Raw genomic sequence first — 21,783 nt, 5'->3', positions numbered from 1 at the left:
TGAGTGCAAGGGAAGGGAGACATCGGCAGCGCTTTCACTGACGCTGCTGCGACCAGGTAAAAGATTTAAAGGCCTCGGCGGCGCGGGGCGAGGGTAATCACCGCGGCGGCGCCCTCCAGAGGTGGGCGCCCCCCTGCGGCGCTTACCCCGCTTACTGCATCGGCACGGCCCTGGTCCCAAACCTAGGGGGCATAGGCTGAAGGCCAGCTTTTGAACCCTCTCCCCAGTTTCTGCCCTGGGTCCATGTCTAACACCAGCCCTGTGTATCTTATATCTGTGTCTGAATTCACACAGTCTAGATTCTGTCTGTGCTCCTTCCCTGGCTTATGAAGCCTCCCTCTGGTTTACCCTCATGGCTGCAGGAGCTGCCTGTTGTAATCTAGGATCATTGCTTGCTTTTAATTTGGCACTAAATAATTCCTGGTTTGCCTAGCTGGAAATATTGTGAAAACGTGTACCTATCACAGTCCTCTGATCATCATCTCAATGTTGGCTTTCATTATAAATACTAGTATAATCCCTCAAAATACCAAACTATGGAACACCCTTCCGTTAGACATTAGAAGAATTACTGACTATCTAATCTTTCGTAACCTATTCAAATCATATCTGTTCAAGAAATTTCTCACAAATACAGGACAATTATGTTGACAATCACAATATAATCTTCCTAATCCCTATCACTAGACTACAAGGAACTGTACCCACGCCTAACAGCACCTCTTCCAACTGAAGGTAGGGGGGGGAAGGGCCACTAGACCACCAGGTGGGGGGGGGGGGGGGATTGACCGGCAGCCCACTGGGCCACCAGGGACATCTGAGGGAAAAACAGCAGGTCAAAAGTGCAGCCTAGAGACCCTAGGTCTGTAAATAGTTTTAAAACCCCCATAAAGCCACCAACCACTCTTATTTGGTTACAGAAAAGAAGGCTGCTAGCCACCAACTAGATAAGGACACTGATCCACTATTAGGAACAGCAAGATGAAAAATACACAAAGCCATATACTGTATACCTTCCCTTACTGTTGCACTTATATTTACCCTTCCTCCCTCTGTGTCCCTCCCCCACCCCTATACCCCCTGCCCTTTGTTCTCTCCTTACCCAGCCCTGTCTTAAAACAAGCTAATTGACTACAGAATGTTCAGGAGTCTGGCCAATGCTCTCCCCCAGTGGTGTTCTGTGGTTCACTGCCACCCAGGGCGGATCGCTGCTGCGCACCCCCCCCCCTGGCTACAGGGCAACACGGCACCCCCCCCCCCGGCATAACATGGCACCCCCCCCGACCCAGTCCCCACCTGTCTACCAGCTCCGTCCACCCAGCGCCTCGCACAACTCTGCACTGCTGTAAAAGAAGAAAATCGCCTCGTCAGCCCTTCCCTCACTGTGTCCCGCCCTCTGATGTAACGTCCTATTTCCTCGAGGGCGGGACAGAGTGAGGGAAGGGCCGACAAGGCGATTTTCTTCTTTTACAGCAGTGCAGAGTCGTGTGAGGCACCGCACCACACAGCTGCCGGGTGGCTGGAGCTGGTAGGGACTCGCCAGCAGAGCACCCCCCCTCCCTTGACACCCGGGGCGGACTGCCTCCACCGCCCCGCCCTTGGTACGCCACTGCTCTCCCCTCTTTGGCCCTTAATATACCAAGGGGCTCATTTTCAAAGCACTATGGAACTTGTAAGTCTAAGTGCTTTGAAAGTATGTCTCCAAGTCCCCTTCCCCTTTGCTGGCCCCCCTCCCCTAGTGATATGCAATACCTCCAGTACAGGAAGCTGTCAACCAACACTGTCCACTGCTCTCACCATCAACAGCTCTTTGGTGGGCTTCACTGAATTGCATTCTCTTTCCCTCCCCTCCCCCCCCCCCCCCCCCCCCCCCCCCCCCCCCCCCCCCCCCCCCCCGCTGTGGTCACCATCACAAACATGAGCACTGAACCATGACCATATCTGTGTCAGAACTACTAAAGCATGGGACACCTGGGGCTTTATAACCCTAACACCTTTCCTAAATCCAGTGCTTTTTTGTAGGAAAAAAAGGTACTGGTACTCATTATGAGGCAGCCTGGATAGAGAAATTATATTAATTTGTTAATTCTGTTTGTTTGGTTCAGTCCTGTAAAGTGGTAGAGTGCCATCTGGTTTTAATTACTCAAATGTCTAGCTTTTGCTAGACTAGAGGTTAGAAAGGTCAGAGAGAAATGAAACTTTCTTTGTCCCTTTTTGAGTGATGGATTGTTCATAGGTATTATTTACCACATCTGGATGCCATTCTGAGTAAGGCATACTGGACAGTTTCGCAGGCAGTTTAAAAGATTAGGCTGAATGTTGTTTAGAAGGAGATAGAGTAGATTTAAATAATTCTAGATAAGTTAGATTTTGTCTTATAAGGAATTCTGATTTCTGCTTATTTTAAAATATGTTTTATTCTGTTTAATTAATAAGTTCTATTTCTATGTAGAATATCTTTTCAATTCAGTGTTACATCTTTGTCTGACTTTTCAAGTGAGATTTGTCTGCAGTTTAAGAGGTCATCATCTGGTTTGAATTATCCACAGTCCTAGCTAGTTCTGTGTATGAAGCTAATAGGTGAAAGAGGTCAGGGAAAGTCAAGTCTTCTCCTTGATTGATTATAGCTAAGTGTAGGACTGGCCTTCTGAAAGTAATAACAAACCATGTCTGTGTGCCATTAAGTAAGATTGCCCCCTTAATGAACCCAGTTAGTTATGAAGTTAGCTGGGAATCTGAGAATTTAATAATAATAAAATGCAGGAGATAGGTGCCACATTGTCTAGTTTGAGAGGCCCCAGGTCATAGGTCAGTTTAGGAAATATCTGAAACCTATTGTAACTGTGACCTCACCCTGGGCACGATACTTCACCCTACAATACCATTAGAATACCTCGGGCAAAATATCGTGTATCGGACAGGGTAAAGGTACAGACATTAACACTAGCCACGTCTCCCTGTTTCTAAAACGGGGAGAGGAATGAAACTAAATTTGGAAATTATATTTTGTTATAACCCAGGAAAACAAATGACATTTACATTAATAATTCAATAACTTATTATTTTTATTTATATGATGGGTATGTGTAAAGTTCAGATCCATTTAACAAATTCAATATATTTTTTTTTCAGTACATCAACAATCCAACAGATCAACTTCTCCTACGTTTTATCAGATAAGTATAATTTGTTCTTAGCAAAACTTATTGACTAAATATGTATTAAATCTTAAAATTTTGACTAAACATTCCCCTCTTCTATAAAAATTGATTCTTTGTTATTATTTCTTTTCAGGTCAGTCTTTGTGCTGTTTGTATGTTAATCTCAGTACACTTAGCTTCTCTTCCCGCTTTCTTGTATGTCTTCTGTTCTTCTTCTTTCTTTAACGTTGGGTACCATTAGACATTAGGCAATTAGTTGAACTCAGAAATCAGGAGTCAGGAAACCAAACCTCTGGAACCAGGAACCCTACTACACTGAGCTAAAATAAACTCAATAACCCTAGAATCTATCTAATAAATAACTTAAAAAAAAACTGTACAATTTAATGAATCCCTGTTCTAACTCACCCAATAAAAAAACGGATAATTCTTGAACCCTGTTCTATTTCCCTCCCACTTTTAATTATTTTCCAAAAAGTGTGTGTAAAATTCATTTATACTTTAACCTACTGAGAATGTAACCATCTTCAAAAATTACAATAGCTCTCAGTAATAAATCTTATGTTGAGATCCAACAAACAGTTTAAATATAGTTATAATTAATTCTGTGATTAATAACTCTGTGGAGCAGTTCTCTTGTTTTGTTTTTTTTTAGAACTCAGATCTCCAGACTGTTTAATAGTACTTTAGAGACACCCCTGCCAGTGTCTTCACTTAAAACGCTGGAAGTGTAAATTAATTAACAGAATGATTTTTTTTTTTTTCAATAAGACATCAGTCTTTTTTTATTCTGTTTAACATACTATTGCCTCATACACTCACAGTAAACTCAACAGCCGCCTGTCTCCCCTACCAAAGCCTTAAAAAAACGCGGAAGGCTGTTCAAACTAAGTCATTAAACTTAGCACTCACTACACACACTCTAATACCTCTCAAACCTCTCAAAATCCGTCTAAACGGATCTTTCTCTGTGACAGCTGAGCACCGGACATTAACACAGGTCAGCTCGCTGTCCAACAACCCTCCCAACTGCCAACTGCCCCGTTTAGAATCCCATGACATCCCTGCCAGAGCTCGAGCTCTAAGCACGAGCTCAAGCCCCAACACCATGCCACAAAACCCCCCAAACAGACTTTTAAACTAAATTACACATTTCTTAATATTTAACACACATTTGCTTTTTTTTTTTAAATAGCATAAATTCAGTACCTTTTTTCTTAGTGTCCGTAAAAATCTTCATTTTCCGTCCCGAACACGAGCCTGCCGCAGCCCAGTCACGAGCCAGCATCTGGCTCGTGCAATCAGCTGTTCTCTTCCTCCTCCTCCTTCCCAGCGCGTGCCAGCCCATTGCGCGTCCCGCAAACTTAAATAAGAGAAATTAAAATGTCAGAGAAGTGCACCGGAGCACCTCTCCGACCCTCTCCTGACTCTGTCCCACGCTATTCTCTCTTCGGAACCGGCTCTGCACTTTTAAAAGAGCCGGTTCCCTTTAAGCCTATGGAATCCCTGGCCCTGTGTCAAAAACGTGCGTCTGACGTCATTACGTCGACGTCAGACGCCGACGCAGGGCCAATCAGAGCCCAGAACACTCCCCAAGCTTTCCTCGGGCTCCCTTCTTCGCCTTCGCTCCGCCCACCACCAAACAGCAGACCCACGCTGCCGCCGGAGCGCCTCTCTCTCCCTGACGCGGTCTTGCTTTAGCGCCCACGCGCCTAAACAATCCAGGCCCCTGCGTGAACGCTGCCGATAAAAACATGCTGCTGCAACGAACGCAGCCAAAAATCTCGCCAGCAGCTGCCGCGATGGCCCCGGAGCCAGGTACTTTTTCTTATTAACCCTCTATGGGTTACATTCGTGCGGGCTAAAAAATTAAAAATTGTTAACTAACAATTTTTCTGTAAAATTTACTACTTCAATTTTATATATATAATTACTATCTTAACATCACACATCTCACCCTCATTTTCTACAGCTTAACATTTTTTTTTTTTCCCCCCATTAAACATAAAATTCTATATATAATAATGTTCCTTAAGGAACGCAGGCCTCTTTCCTCTAGTTACCCTTGAAGAACTTCTAACCTCCTTTGAGGAACCAGAGAGAACAGTTACATCCTCCTTCTCCAAAGGCATTGTCATATTACCGGTCGATGCATCACACAACGGTACATTTGTAACCGTATGAATGATGTACCATTCAGTTTTTTTAATTGACTCATTACTCACAGTACTTTCTGGCATATCATTTGTTTCCTGAATTACTTTTTGTTTCCGTAAATTTTCAATATTAACAGCTTGAGTTTCCGAGACCTTTCGCAACTGGTCTCTATGTAACACTTTTGTGACTCCCTCTTTGTTTTGTATTCTGTAAACATTAGGAGCATAAACTGTAATTACTTTATATGGTACAGAACTCCATACATTCTCTAGTTTATGTCTACCTCTGTAACCCTGATCTCGAACTACAACCCAATCTCCAGACTCCAATTGTTCTCCTCTGTTTTTCTGGTCAAAATATTTTTTATTCTTCATTCCTGACTTCTCAGAGACCAAATTTGCAATCTCACGTGCCTCCTCCAAACGTTGTTTTCTTTTATCTATCCAGTCGCTCAAGGTAACCTCATCTTTCTCCAACAATTCATGCGTCTCAAAAGTTTCAGGCAGGAGAGAGTGTCTACCCAAAAAAAGATATGCAGGCGTATATCCAGTAGAGCTATGTACTTGACTGTTATAAATCTGACTTATTTCGCCCAAATAGTCAGACCAACTCCTCCTCTTATCCTCGGACAAAGTTCTTATAAGTTGACAAATTGTTCTATTAAATCTTTCACACCTGGAGTTCCCTCTTGGGTGATAGGGTGTTGTTCGGGATTTCTTTATTGCGTACCATGCACATAATTCTTTAATCACCTCTGATTCGAAATTTCTCCCTTGATCTGAGTGTAAACGTTTGGGAACACCATATACTGTAATCCAATGTTTGAGAATCATTTTCGCAGTAGTTTTTGCTGTCTGATCTTTGGTAGGTAATATGACGGCAAACCGTGAGAACATATCACACAAAACTAGCACATTTTCATAGCCCTTCGAATCTCGATCTAATAGAGTATAGTCCATGGCTACCACCTCAAGTGGCTCTTTGACTGTGAAACAAGACATTGGTGCTCTTTCCTTCGGGCAAACTTCCTTTGCTAGAATGCAGGAAATACAGTTTTCCACCCAATGTTCTACATCAGTTGACATCTTTATCCAGTAATACTTTTCCCTCAAATTTCTCAACATACTTTCAGTGGAGTAATGCCCAGAACAATCATGATGCAGTTTTAAAATTTCTGGCTGTTGGGCACGAGGAATTATCAGTTGATAGATCTGTTCCCTCGTTCTCGGATGCTCTAATTGCCGGAAAAGAATCTTATCTCTTAACACCAAACGTTTTCTTTGTGCCCAATATTTTTTTATTTCCAAAGATTTCCCAGAAAGATCAGGGGAACTCCTCTTTTCCATCCAATCAATTATTTCCCCAATTGCACTATCTCTCCTCTGAGCCTCTATTATTTCCAAGGTAGTGTACATGGAATTCGCTTCTGCCGAAACGGTAGCCTTCAACACTTTCTGCTGCTTTACCCGGGACAAAAGTTGCTTTGCTGGAAAAACCCAGAAGTCTTTTTCTGTATCTTCTACTACATTTTCCTCCTCTTCATGTTTTGGTAATCGGGATAATACATCCACATTCTGGTTTGTTCTGCCTGGTCGGTATTCCACTTCAAAATCTAGCTCAGCTAGTTGAGCTAGCCACCTCTGCTCTACCGCCTGAACTTTGGCTGAACTTAGGTACTTCAGTGGATTGTGATCTGAGCGAACAATAAATTTCTTATATAGCAAGTATTCCCGAAATTTCTCGGTGGCTGCCCACTTCAGCGCCAACAATTCTAATTTAAAGGCTGAATAATTTTTATCATTTCTCTCAGATTTACGGAGCCCCCGGCTCGCATAGGCAATTACTTTTTCTTCTCCATTTTGTATTTGTGAGAGTACCGCTCCCAATCCTTTGAAACTGGCATCCGTCGTCAAGATGAAAGGTACATCAAACACCGGGAATGTCAGCAGTGGGGCCGACATGAGTTTCTCCTTCAAAGCTTCAAATGCTTCCTGGCACAGCACATCCCAAACAAAAGGTACTTCCTTATGGTGTTTCTTGGCCTTTCCAGTTAACCGATGCAATGGTGCTGCTATCTGCGCAAAATTCTGCACAAATTTTCGATAGAAGCTTGCGAAACCTAAAAAACTTCTCAATTCGGACTTTGTCTTTGGCGCTGCCCAATTTCTTAATGCACTAGTCTTCTCGGGGTCAGTGGCCACCCCATCCTCGGACACCACATATCCCAAGAAGGTCACTTTCTTACTGAACAATTTGCACTTTGACGGCTTCAATTTCAATCCGCACTGTTGTAAGCGTGTAAAAACTAGATCCAATCGTTGCAAATGTTCCTGGAAACTGGAAGCGTACACCAGGATATCGTCCAGGTAAAGCAGGAGTATTTGGAACACGTATTCTTGGAGCACCATCTCCATTAACCTCTGAAAGCTTGCCGGGGCGTTGCATAAACCGAATGGCATTCTAGTCCACTCAAACAGCCCGAACGGCGTGGTCACTGCCGTTTTGTTAATGGACTTGGGATCCATCCCCATTTGAAAGTATCCTGATGTAAGATCAAGCGATGAAAACCACACGGCATTTCCTAACGCATCAATCGACTCTTCAATTCTTGGTAACGGATATGCATCCTTGATGGTAGCGGCGTTCAATTTTCTATAATCGAAGCAGAATCTTAGGGACCCGTCTTTCTTTCTAATAACCACCGCTGGGGATGACCAGGGACTTGTACTCTGTTGCAGAATCCCTTGATTTATAAGCTCGAACACATGTTGCTTAAAATCCTGATACAAGTGAGGTGAAACCCTCCTGTACGGCTGCTTAATGGGAGCCACATCACCAGTGTTAATCGCATGGGTTGCCATAGATGTGAAACCAATATCTTGATTATTGACAGAAAACACTTTCTTGTGTTTTATTAGAAGTTGTTTTAACTCTGCTGCCTGACTGATGGAAAGCGAATCCCAATCGACTCTGATAGCCGGAATTTCCAATTCTCCTTCACCCTGACTTTGATCTCTTCCCACATCCGGATCAAGGTCCATTTCCTCTTCGGGGCACAAGATAATGTCTGGCTTCCAAACTTCGGCCACTCTAGCCCTCGGAGGAATGACCAATTCCTTAGTCCCCACATTCATGACTCTAACCAAGATATTCCCTTTTTTTGGTGTGACCAATGCATTAGCCACCAATAATCCACCTGCCGAATGCCCGCTTCTTGTACCCGTTACCATCATTGTACAGGCCCTCATACCTTGCACATTCTGGCATTTTCCCTGTAATATTCTTTCTGCCATCGGAGGGATAACCTCAGGACTCTTTCCAACAGTTTTAACAAAACCCAGATGCTCAGAAGTGGTTCTCTCAAACACTCTCCTTTGTTCGATTGCTGCAGAAATACTCTTTAAATCTTGTACCCCCAGATTCTTTGTTAAATTGTTCAGGTCCTTAAACAATCCATCCAAGTATTTCAGCACATTCATACCGACAATTCCGGGAACTGATTCCTCCCCTTCGGATGTGACTTTAGTGTCCCGGACCACAAAAATACATCTCTCCGGAATCCTTTGCCCCATGCACTGCACTTCCGCCGCAATGCACCCTATCACTGGTAATGCGGTTCCATTGGCCACTGACACATTTATCCAACTGGCATCTTGTAGTTCATCCACATTTTTGAAATTCTTATAATAATGACTTGCCAGTATGGTGGACACATTGGACCCAGTGTCCACGGTACAATCCGTAGCTACTCCACCAATCAGTAGAGGAATGACTGGACTAGCTCCTATTGCTTTCTCCTGCAAGGAGTTCCAATCTTGCGTCGAAATTTCGGACTCCAAGGTTTGTATCTTGGCCTTTTGTGTCACCGCATCCCCCTGTCCTTTCTCCGGAACATTCCTTGCAAAACTGGTGCTTGGCTGCTCATTCTCTGTTCTCACCAATTTAGGCACCGCTTTCTCACTCCTGCAGAAACGAGCAATATGTCCCAGTTCCCCACAGTTGTAGCACATCACTTTAGAATAGTCCCTTGGCACATATCTTCGAGCAACCTCTGGTTCTCGTCTTTGTCCCACTCCATAAGATGATTCCCTCCTTCTCTGTTGGGACAAGAAATCCTCCTGCTTCTTCTCCATCCTTTCCAGTCTCCGAACTATTTCCGTTATAGGGTCTCTTTCCGCAAATCCCCCAGTTGCACCTGCCGTCATATAAGAGGGCATCAAATCCGACTTGTCCCGCTGCAGTATTCGTACAGAGCACTCCTGCTGTCGATATGGACGCCTCTCCTCCTCAGCCCAATTGATGGCGGCTTGCATAAGTTCCTCGAATGTTAACTCAGGGTTCAGTTCTACCCGACGGCTCATCTCCTTTCTCAGCACATCATCTCTCAACCCTAAGATCAGTTGTTCTTTTAAAACATCTTCGGGATTCCCTACCCTCTGAGGATCCCTGGATCTAATGGTGTGCAATCCCTCTTGCAGTTGGTAAGCAAATTCCCGGATGGTCTCTCCTACCCTCTGACGTCTATCATAAAACTCCTTCACCTTAAGCCCTAAAGGTACCTTATCTCCGTAAACTTGAATTAGCAAATCAAAAATGTCGTCCACTGTGCAGTGCCTTCTAGGTGCCGAGAACTTTACCGTATCCTTTGCCTGGCCCTTGATGTGATCCTTCACTATATCCAGCTTATCTTCTTCTGCAACTCTCAACATCTTCAAGGCCACCTTGGTACTTTCGACCCATTCTTCTACTGAAAGGTCTCCAGCCTTCCTGGCAAATCCAAAGAAATCTGGAATTTCTTTGTCTTTCCTCAGCACGATGGTGTTGGTTACTACGGGAGTCTGTCGTGTATCCCTCAGAGCTCTCACCATCTCTTTCAATTCCTCCATTTCAGTTCTCATGCCTTCCATTTTCACTGGAAATTGGGCTGTAGCTAAAATCAAGGTTCAAATTATGCAGACAAAACTTTGCAAATACAGTAATTACTTTTAATAGAATATTGGAGTTTTTACCTCTTTACCAAATTTAGCTCCCCACACCAAATTCTTCAATATAAATAAGAATCCTGTCACCGTGACGCCATAAATGTAACTGTGACCTCACCCTGGGCACGATACTTCACCCTACAATACCATTAGAATACCTCGGGCAAAATATCGTGTATCGGACAGGGTAAAGGTACAGACATTAACACTAGCCACGTCTCCCTGTTTCTAAAACGGGGAGAGGAATGAAACTAAATTTGGAAATTATATTTTGTTATAACCCAGGAAAACAAATGACATTTACATTAATAATTCAATAACTTATTATTTTTATTTATATGATGGGTATGTGTAAAGTTCAGATCCGTTTAACAAATTCAATATATTTTTTTTTTCAGTACATCAACAATCCAACAGATCAACTTCTCCTACGTTTTATCAGATAAGTATAATTTGTTCTTAGCAAAACTTATTGACTAAATATGTATTAAATCTTAAAATTTTGACTAAACATTCCCCTCTTCTATAAGAATTGATTCTTTGTTATTATTTCTTTTCAGGTCTCTCATCCGTCAAGCAGGTAAGTATAGTTGGTGTTTTTTCCCTTGGGTTAGCCCTTTATAAGTCAGTCTTTGTGCTGTTTGTATGTTAATCTCAGTACACTTAGCTTCTCTTCCCGCTTTCTTGTATGTCTTCTGTTCTTCTTCTTTCTTTAACGTTGGGTACCATTAGACATTAGGCAATTAGTTGAACTCAGAAATCAGGAGTCAGGAAACCAAACCTCTGGAACCAGGAACCCTACTACACTGAGCTAAAATAAACTCAATAACCCTAGAATCTATCTAATAAATAACTTAAAAAAAAACTGTACAATTTAATGAATCCCTGTTCTAACTCACCCAATAAAAAAACGGATAATTCTTGAACCCTGTTCTATTTCCCTCCCACTTTTAATTATTTTCCAAAAAGTGTGTGTAAAATTCATTTATACTTTAACCTACTGAGAATGTAACCATCTTCAAAAATTACAATAGCTCTCAGTAATAAATCTTATGTTGAGATCCAACAAACAGTTTAAATATAGTTATAATTAATTCTGTGATTAATAACTCTGTGGAGCAGTTCTCTTGTTTTGTTTTTTTTTAGAACTCAGATCTCCAGACTGTTTAATAGTACTTTAGAGACACCCCTGCCAGTGTCTTCACTTAAAACGCTGGAAGTGTAAATTAATTAACAGAATGATTTTTTTTTTTTCAATAAGACATCAGTCTTTTTTTATTCTGTTTAACATACTACTTGCCTCATACACTCACAGTAAACTCAACAGCCGCCTGTCTCCCCTACCAAAGCCTTAAAAAAACGCGGAAGGCTGTTCAAACTAAGTCATTAAACTTAGCACTCACTACACACACTCTAATACCTCTCAAACCTCTCAAAATCCGTGTAAACGGATCTTTCTCTGTGACAGCTGAGCACCGGACATTAACACAGGTCAGCTCGCTGTCCAACAACCCTCCCAACTGCCAACTGCCCCGTTTAGAATCCCATGACATCCCTGCCAGAGCTCGAGCTCTAAGCACGAGCTCAAGCCCCAACACCATGCCACAAAACCCCCCAAACAGACTTTTAAACTAAATTACACATTTCTTAATATTTAACACACATTTGCTTTTTTTTTTTAAATAGCATAAATTCAGTACCTTTTTTCTTAGTGTCCGTAAAAATCTTCATTTTCCGTCCCGAACACGAGCCTGCCGCAGCCCAGTCACGAGCCAGCATCTGGCTCGTGCAATCAGCTGTTCTCTTCCTCCTCCTCCTTCCCAGCGCGTGCCAGCCCATTGCGCGTCCCGCAAACTTAAATAAGAGAAATTAAAATGTCAGAGAAGTGCACCGGAGCACCTCTCCGACCCTCTCCTGACTCTGTCCCACGCTATTCTCTCTTCGGAACCAGCTCTGCACTTTTAAAAGAGCCGGTTCCCTTTAAGCCTATGGAATCCCTGGCCCTGCGTCAATAACGTGCGTCTGACGTCATTACGTCGACGTCAGACGCCGACGCAGGGCCAATCAGAGCCCAGAACACTCCCCAAGCTTTCCTCGGGCTCCCTTCTTCGCCTTCGCTCCGCCCACCACCAAACAGCAGACCCACGCTGCCGCCGGAGCGCCTCTCTCTCCCTGACGCGGTCTTGCTTTAGCGCCCACGCGCCTAAACAATCCAGGCCCCTGCGTGAACGCTGCCGATAAAAACATGCTGCTGCAACGAACGCAGCCAAAAATCTCGCCAGCAGCTGCCGCGATGGCCCCGGAGCCAGGTACTTTTTCTTATTAACCCTCTATGGGTTACACTATGTAACTGATATTTGAGTAAATATGTAGAGATAATTAGTTCAAGACAGGGTAATCAATCTATTCTTTACCATCTGGTGAGAAAGGGGGGCTAGAGGGGTTTAGGACCCTATATAAATGAGAAGAGAAGGAGCAGAGACGAGAAGGAACCAAGACAGGAGACACAAGACACAGAGAGCTGAAGAGAAGGAGAGAGCTAGCGCTGATGTCCTACTTTGTTTGCTGGCAAATAAAGAAGACTTTTCTCTCATTCTGGTGTGTGGTGTTTGACTCCTGAAGTACCACAGATTCTGCTAACAATAGTGGTAATTCCTGCAACAATTATAGGTAACCTTAGGGGTGGGGGTCACTATCTAAGGTTCTGCCCATATGGTAGCCACACCCACAGTAGCCACACCCATTTTACCAGCCATGGCACATATAAACAGGCATGCAGAACAGATATAGCCTCTCTTCAAAAATCAACCTGAAATCCTAAGAAGTTACACTATGCATGCAGCACAACACCAGGAAAACAAAAAGAAACATGATTCCTCCTATCCAGTCAGTGCGAAATAAAGCAGCAGATGTAAATTCTCAAATTGGACATATTCCAAACACTAAAATAAAAATAAAATGATTTTTTCTACCTTTCTTGTCTGGTGACTTTGTTTTTCTGATCATGATGGTTCCAGTCTATGATTCTGCTGCTCTCTCTCTCTCTGTTCTCTTAACTCTGTTTCCAGGGCTCCGTGTCCATTTATTTCTTTACTTTCCTCCTTTCTTCTTCATTTCTTGCCCTACATCCATATGTAAAAGCTGGGTCCTATGCGGACTTGATTGGAGAAGGTATACAGTTGTTCCAGCTTTTGCCTATTTTCTCCATCCATGTGCAGTTTTTGTCCTCTCTTCCCTGTAAATAATGAGCACAGGTCATGCACCATGGAATAGGGCCAAAGGGCAAAAACTGATAAGCATGTGAACCAGAAACTCATGATCTGATAAGACATTCCTGCGTGCAAGCAGGCATGAGAAAGGAAATGTGGTTTAGCAACAGAGGGGAAACAGATTGTGTTGAAAGAAAACAGAATGATCTCTGAGGAAGATAACTTGCTAAATCTATGTGAAGCATTGTTTAAAATAAAGGTATATAAGCAGTTGAATCAGAACAATACTTTGGAGAGACGGTTACAGACAACACTTATGCATAGCAGTGCTGTCCTCCCACGAGAAACTATCAATTGTATCTGTACTTTGGTAAGTAATAAAAATTGCTTTTCTCATACGTGGCCTTGGTCTTTTATCACTCCAAATTGTGAGTGGCTGGTACATAATAATTTGTGGTGGTGGTAAAAAGACTAGAATATAACATCCCTTTCCCTCATCTCTATCCATGTGCATCTTCTTCTTTTCTCTTCCCTCCCTTCCATCCATGTCCAGCATTTCTCCTCTCTCTCCTGTCCTTCCCTCCATCCATGTCCAGCAATTCTCCTTTCTCCCCTCCCCTCCATCCATCCATATCCAGCAATTCTCCTCTCTCCCCTGCTCTCCTCTCCATCCTTGTCCAATAATTCTCCTCTCTCCCCTGCTCTCTCCTCCATCCATCCATGTCCAGCATTTCTCCTCTCTCCCCAGCCCTCCCCTCCATCCATCCATGTCCATGAATTCTCCTCTGCTCTCCTCTCCATCCATGTCCAGAAATTCTCTCACCCCTGCCCTCCCCTCCATCTATCCATCTCCTCTCTCCCCTGCCCTTCCCTCCATCCATCCATGTCCAGCAATTCTCCTCTCCCCTGCCCTCACCTCTATCCATCCATGTCCAGCATTTCTCCTCTCTCCCCAGCCCTCCCCGCCATCCATCTATGTCCAGGAATTCTTCTCTCTCCTCTGCTCTCCTCTCCATCCATGTCCAGAAATTCTCTCACCCCTGCCCTCCCCTCCATCCATCCATCGCCTCTCTCCCTTGCCATTCCCTCCATCCATCCATGTCCAGCAATTGTCCTCTCTCCCCTTGTCTCTATCCATATCCAGCAATTCTCCTCTCTCCTCTACCCTCTCCTCTTTCTCCACGTCGGGCGATTCTCCTCTCTTTCCTGCCCTCCCCTCCCACCCATGACCAGTGATTCTCCTCTCTCCCCAGCCCACCCCTCCCCTCCTTTCTCTCCTGCCTTCCTTTACCATCCATGTCCAGCGATTCTCCTTTTTCCCCTGCCCTCCCCTCCCACCCATGACCAGTGATTCTCCTCTCTCCCCAGCCCACCCCTCCCCTCCTTTCTCTCCTGCCTTCCTTTACCATCCATGTCCAGCGATTCGCCTTTCTCCCCTGCCCTCCCCTCTCATCCATGACCAGTGATTCTCCTCTCTCCCCTGCCCACCCCTCCCCTCCTTTCTCTCCTGCTTGTGCCTTCCTTTACCATCCATGTCCAGTGATTCTTCTTTCTCCCCTGCCCTCCCCCTCATCCATGTCCAGTGATTCTCCTCTCTCCCTATCCTCCCGTCCCATCCATGCCCAGTGATTCTCCTCTCCCCCTATCCTCCCCTCCCATCCATGTCCAGTGATTCTCATCTCCCCCTGCCCTTCCTCTTTCTCCCTCTGCCTGCCTGCTTGAGAGTCTGGGCCAGCAGTAATCAGTCAAACGGAAGGCCCGGAACCAGCACTGAGGAGCGTTTGCGACCAATGTCATGTGCTTGGGAAGGCCCTATTAGTTCCGCCCTCTCTGACACGTATGCATCAGAGGGGCAGTACCAACAGGGCCTTCCACGAGCGGAAAGGCTTGAACGAAGGCTGAGTGTGCTGGTGCCGGGCTGCTTGTACTGAGTGATTGTGGGTCTGGACTTTTGAGCAGGCAGAGAGAAAAGAAAATGGGGACAGCAAACGGGAGATAAAAAAAAAAGATGAACAGCAAACAGGAGATTAAAAAAAGGTGCCAGTATGCTGTACTGGTGCGTACTGGCACAAAAAAAGCATTAAATCCCTCCTGGAAACAGGTCAAACCCACCTATGATGGGTGAACACTCTCCTGTCTAAACAAGCCCCCTAAGCTTACTCCACAGAAAGCAAACCAGCCTCTTGCCCTACCCCATTCCAAATCTCTCTAGTTGCTGATGCTATTTTGGCAAAAATATAGGTGGGGTCATGGCCCCTGAAGCAAACCCCATTTCACTGCCTATGAGGCTGCAGACAAGGACTGGTTAAGGAAGTAAGTGAGCTAGGGGTGAGAGAGTGTGTAAGAGAAAGTTACAGACTAGGGCTGGGAGAGGGTTACAAAGGGGAAGGAAGAGTGTGAGAGACTGTTTATTTATTTATTGGGATTTATTAACCACCATTATGAAGAGATGCACCCAAGGCAGTGTGCAGCCGGTACAATTTAACATAAAACGTACAATTTTGTTAACAACATAACAATTGTAAAATGGTAAATTTACACATAAATACAATAAATGAGGTAAACTTGGAAACAGCAAATTGAAACCTAATGATAGGAATACCATGAAACGGTATAAAAATATATACATTTAGTAGCACTTTAGAACAATCATACAACAGAAATATCATAATTGTCAGTACAATACAAACAATACCATAATAGACAGATACCAAATAACACAGATATAATACCATGTCAGCATGATACCAATGAAACACCTAATAAGCCAACATTAGAATATTCAAATAACAGATATAATACAATGTCAGGATAACATACATTAAAATAATATAGATATGATGCTAAAGCTTTTTCTACAGACTAGGTACAGAGTAGGCTGAGAGGGGGTGTGACAGTTACAAAGAAGTGGGATAAGATGAGAGACAGTAACAGACTAGGAGTGGGAGGGGATGGGTGAAACAGACACAGAGGGACAGGAGAGGAGGAGAGACAGTTACAGCTGGAGGTAATTATAGACAGACAAATGAATGAGAGGATTTCCACCTCCCCCAGATCAAACAGGCTGATGGTTTTGCCTCACCTTATGCACAGGGTGTAGTTCTGATTCTCTCACCCTTTTCCTGTGCGGTGGGTGATTCCTAATGTGAAACCTTGCATCATGTAGCTATAGTTTGGGCTTCTCCTTCCCACATGCATCACTTTGCACTTGCTCACATTAAATGTCATCTACCATTTGGATGCCCACTCCTCTTGCGATTTGACAACTTTGAATAACTTTGTATCATCAGTATTACATTCATAAGATAAACACATAAGTCTAAAAAATATGTATTTATAAAAACAAACAATAATACAACCAAACTAATAACATATTCTTTCTTTAACTGGCAACCAATGCAATTCATACAAAATTGGTTTAATATGTTGAAAAAGCATGAACATCTAGAAATAAGTCTGGCAGCTGAGTTCTGAATCACTTGTAATGCATGTGATATTGTATTAGTCAAACCTAAGCACAAAGAATTGCAATAGTCAAGTCTGTTAAGGATCTAACTTTGAACAACTAAATTAAAATCTTATCTTGATAAACTGAGATTTCAATTTCCTTAGCATTCAAAGCTTGAAGAATGAAATTAAGTATAATAGAATCTCAAACTTAAAAATGAACTTAGGAGCATCTAAAAAGCCCACAAAGAAGGGGTTTCAAGCGTTACTGGAAATCTCTTTGTTTGGGGTGGACCCAACCCATAGAAACCGAGTTGCAAAGATTGAAAAAAGGGCACCGGTGGGTGTCCAGATAGAAAAATATGAAACATTAATTTGATGGTAACATTGGCATTATTAAGACATTTCTTGAACCCCTGCTTGTGATCTCAGTTTTGGTATTCCACTACCCCAGAACTTAGCGGTCATGCTGGAGCGTTCTGGAGTGTAAAATCCAAAGGGTGTAGAGGATCATTACATGTATGCCAAAAAGGAATGGGGATGGTGTTGAGCAGGATAAACCTGTACTTTTCTGTGCCATTGTAGATGTTTGTTTTGATGTGAATCAATGTTTGAATTGTGGGTTATGTAGGTGGCAGCACATCTTATCCAGCTGTTAGTCCCAGCCTGGAAAGAAAGACAGGATCATGTTTAGATTCTTGTAAAATATATCATAGTAGATGAGGTGACATGAAGTGTCATCACTGTCTTCTAACAAATGTTCCTCCTGTAGGAGTCTCTGTAATCTATCCTCATTAAAACTTAGCAGGTTCGCCCAGGGATCCAACTGACCGTGTCATCACTGTGCCAGACAGAGTTGTGTGACCTCTGTGGTGACCCTGTCCCTGCCTTACCTCAGTGGCCTGGGGAAATTAATGTGGAGACTCTTCAGAAGCAGGATTGCACTGTCTGTGCTGGACTTTCTGTGGCTCTCAGTGTTAGGACAGTTTAGTGTCCTTACAAACATACGATTGAGGGTTAATAATCCTCGGAGTAATAATCAACTGGAATCTCTCACTAGAGAATCAAGCGAATTCCACCATAAAGAAAATGTTCCACTCAATGTGGAAACTCAAGTGTGTGAAACTATTCTTCCCGAGGGAAATATTTCAAAACTTGATACAAACAATGGTACTGAGCCATGCAGACTACTGCAACAGAATCTACGCGGGCTGTAAAGAACAAATCATAAAGAAACTCCAGACCGCTCAAAACACAGCAGCCAGGCTTATATTTGGAAAATCGCGTTTTGAAAGTGCCAAACCCCTCCGAGAAAAACTTCACTGGCTCCCAATTAAAGAACGTATTGCTTTCAAAATCTGCTCCATGACCCATAAAATCATCTATGGCAAAGCCCCAGGATACATGAAGGACCTCATACAAAACAACATATGCATCCAGCTTCTCCTATTTAAGCGCACAACTATGGAATGCACTTCAAAAAACAGTAAAAACAACATACGACTACCTAATGTTCCGGAAAAAAATAAAAACGAACCTGTTCCAAAAGGCATACCTCACCAACCTAACATAAGAACCAGAAAGCCTGCTACACAACAACACCAAGACTTTAATGGACTCACCCCTATCTCCCTCTTCACACTTATCATGTGGGGTGCCCCAGGGATCGGTTTTGTCACTATTGTTATTCAATCTGTACATTAGTCCCTTGGCATTACTAATTCAAACAATGGGCATCAGTTCTTATTCATATGCTGATGACTTTCTTCTTATTCATTATGTCCAACCATCCAGTATTGATCTTTCACCAATTCAAATGTGTCTTGATAAAGTAGCGGAATGGTTGGCAGTACATCACTTAGTACTAAATCCAGATAAGACAACCACTTCATGGATAGTAGGACATGGAACTATTCCATCAGTAGTGCCCATGCTATTTGGACAAAGTATTCCTACAGTTAAATCCTTTAGATATCTAGGGGTCATTATTGATTCTGCCTTAACTTTTGAGGAACAAATATCTGATGTAGTTAAAAAGTCCTTTTTTCACTTAAGGAAGCTCCGTTCAATTAGAAATTTAATAAGTAGAGACTCTTTAGAAACATTGACGTATGCGTATATTACATCACGGTTAGATTATTGTAATGTTATTTATGCAGGGATTACCAAAGTGAATTTAAAAAGAATACAAAGAATTCAAAATACAGCAGCACGTATGATCTGTAGGGCACGGAGAGATGACAGAATAACACCTTTATTATATCAATTGCATTGGCTTCCGATCGAAACAAGAGTCAAATTTAAAGTGCTTGCCTTAACACATAAGGCATTTCACCTACTTAATCCTAGCTATTTATCTAACCTGACAATTCCTTATTCTCCTGCACGGACTCTCAGATCATTAACAGACAATAGGCTAGTCATTCCTTCACCTACTAAGGCTCGATGGGAATCCATGCGTGCATCGACGTTCTTCTTTCTGTCTCCTACTCTTTGGAATGGACTTCCAAAAGAGATTAGATTGGAGAAATCCTACACTCATTTTCGAAAACTGCTGAAGACTTTTCTTTTTACCAATCATATCGAACAGAATCTATAAGAGTAGGGTAGGTGTTAAAATCCAGGTTAAACAGTATTTGATTGTATTTAATGTAGATAACTGTGTTTTATTAGTTACTAGTAAAAAAGGCCCATTTCCGAAACCAATGAAACGGGTGCTAGCATGTGGCTTTTTTTTTTGTGTGTGTGTATGTGTCACAGAGTTTTTGTGTGTGTGTGTGTGAGTGTGTGAGTGTGGGGTGTGTGTGCAGGTTGTTGATGTGTGTGTTTTTTTTTATTTGTCTTTTGGATGGGGGGTTGGGGGATGTGCTGTGCTGGCAAAGTGGGATGGATTGGTGTGTGGCTTTGAGGGTGTGTTTCTGTTGTATTGTGTGTGTGTGGTTTTGTCTGTCAAGGAGGTTTGTGGAGGGGGGTCTTTCTGTTGGTGAAATGTAAATGTGGTTGTAGGGGGGTCAGTCTTTGCTGAGTGGTGGATTGTTTTTTCCTGGTTTTTTTTTTTGTGTGTTGTGCTGAGGCAGCAGTGTTGTTTTAGATGGGCGGAAGGTAGATGAGCACGTTCTTGGTCTGTCGGTATTTTTTGGCCATTTCAGGGCTGCTATAGGGGAACGCTGGAAGTGAAATGTGCTGTGGGAAGCAGCGCCGTCTTTTTCCGTTGGGCTGGGGTTCTGGGCATCCTGGAGGTGGGAGACGGCTTGCCTGAGGACGCGGATGGTTGTTTTAAGTTGGCGGAAGGGAGAGGAGCACGGTCTCGGGCCGTCGGGGGGTGATCCGGTATGTTCTGTCCATTTCAGGCCTGCTGCAGGGGAATGCTGGAACATTTATGCGCTGCGAGAAGCAGCGCTGTCTTTTTCCGGGTGCTTGGGGAATCCCCGAGGTGGGAGATGGCTTGCCTGAGGCTGGGGATGCTTGGGCACGTCCTTGGCCGCTTCAGCAAAAGGGGAAGAGGAAGGGGTTAGGGAGTTACCTGCAGCACCGTGAGAAACCGGGTATTCTTTGTTTGTTTTGTATTATTAGTTTGCATTTCTGTTGTAGAAAGAGTGGATGCCTTTCGAATGATGGAGGTGGTGTGTCGGTGTACGGTTGTTTCGTTAGTTTTGCAGCCAGTCTCCAGCGATTCCTAGGCAGGGAAGGAGTAGGGAAATTTGCTGCTGGCTGGGTCGCGGGTAATCCTTCCAGCTGGGCCACAGCTTGTCCTGTTTGCCCACGTCCCAGATGGTGAGGGACACACTGTTCTCCGGCTCCACTGACTCCACGTCTAGCGAACCCAAATATAGTCTGTGCTATAGGCCCTCCGGCACTCTTCAGTACCGGCATTAGGCATTTAAAAATTTCTTCCCCCCACCCCCCCTTTCCGGTCTATTTTTGCACATACCCACAACAGGAATATTCTTCTCTCGTTCAAGCGGTGGTTCTGTGCTCTCCGTGCTGCACAGATAATGAGCCATTCTGCTGGTGAATGCTCCTCCCTTATTGCCACGTAGTTTCCTCTGATAGGTCCGTCTTAAGTTGCCTAGCGTTGCCTGGGAACGGTTTTGTGATGGTCCTTTGTGTTTCAGAACATTGAGTGTGTTTTTTCTGATTGGTCCGTCATGCGAGGGCGGGGCTGAGAGACATGGTCAGTGTTGTGGCTTCACCACCATGAATCCATGAACCCTTCAGGGAGTGACTGAGTGACTTCAGAACGTTGTCTTCAGAACGTTGAGCGTGAGTTTTATTATAGTAGAAGTAGATGTTCTTATTATTTTTTGGTTTGCTGCGCTTTCCTGTTATTGACTGGAGTTCCTATTTGTTTGGTTATGAGATGTATGTTTTAATGTAAACCGTTCTGTTTTGTAATTGCAATAAGAAACGGTATATAAAAGGAATAAATGATAAATGATGATAATGTTTCCCAATGCATTTACCGAATATGAACCATACCCTACCACAATCATAACTTGTACTTGAGCACACTATGTATTTGTTTAGACCGCTGCTAAGGCACTATCAGCCTTATTTTCGAAAGTGATAGGCGCCCAGATTTCGACCCAAATTGGGAGATAGGCGCCCATCTCGCAAAGCCACCCAAATCGGTATAATCGAAAGCTGATTTTGGGCGTCTTCAACTGCACTCTATCGCGGGAACAAACAAAGTTGATGGGGGCATGTCGGAGGCGTGGTGAAGGTGGAACTGGGGTGTGTTTATCGGCTGAGGAGAGATGGGCGCCTTTGGCCGATAAAGAAAGGCGTTTTTAGCGCGAATTTAGGTCACTTTTATTAGACCCTTTT

The sequence above is a fragment of the Microcaecilia unicolor genome, chromosome 3 (genome assembly GCF_901765095.1).
Source record: "Microcaecilia unicolor chromosome 3, aMicUni1.1, whole genome shotgun sequence".
NCBI classification, from domain to species: domain Eukaryota; kingdom Metazoa; phylum Chordata; class Amphibia; order Gymnophiona; family Siphonopidae; genus Microcaecilia; species Microcaecilia unicolor.
Note: the sequence above shows the minus strand (reverse complement) of the source record.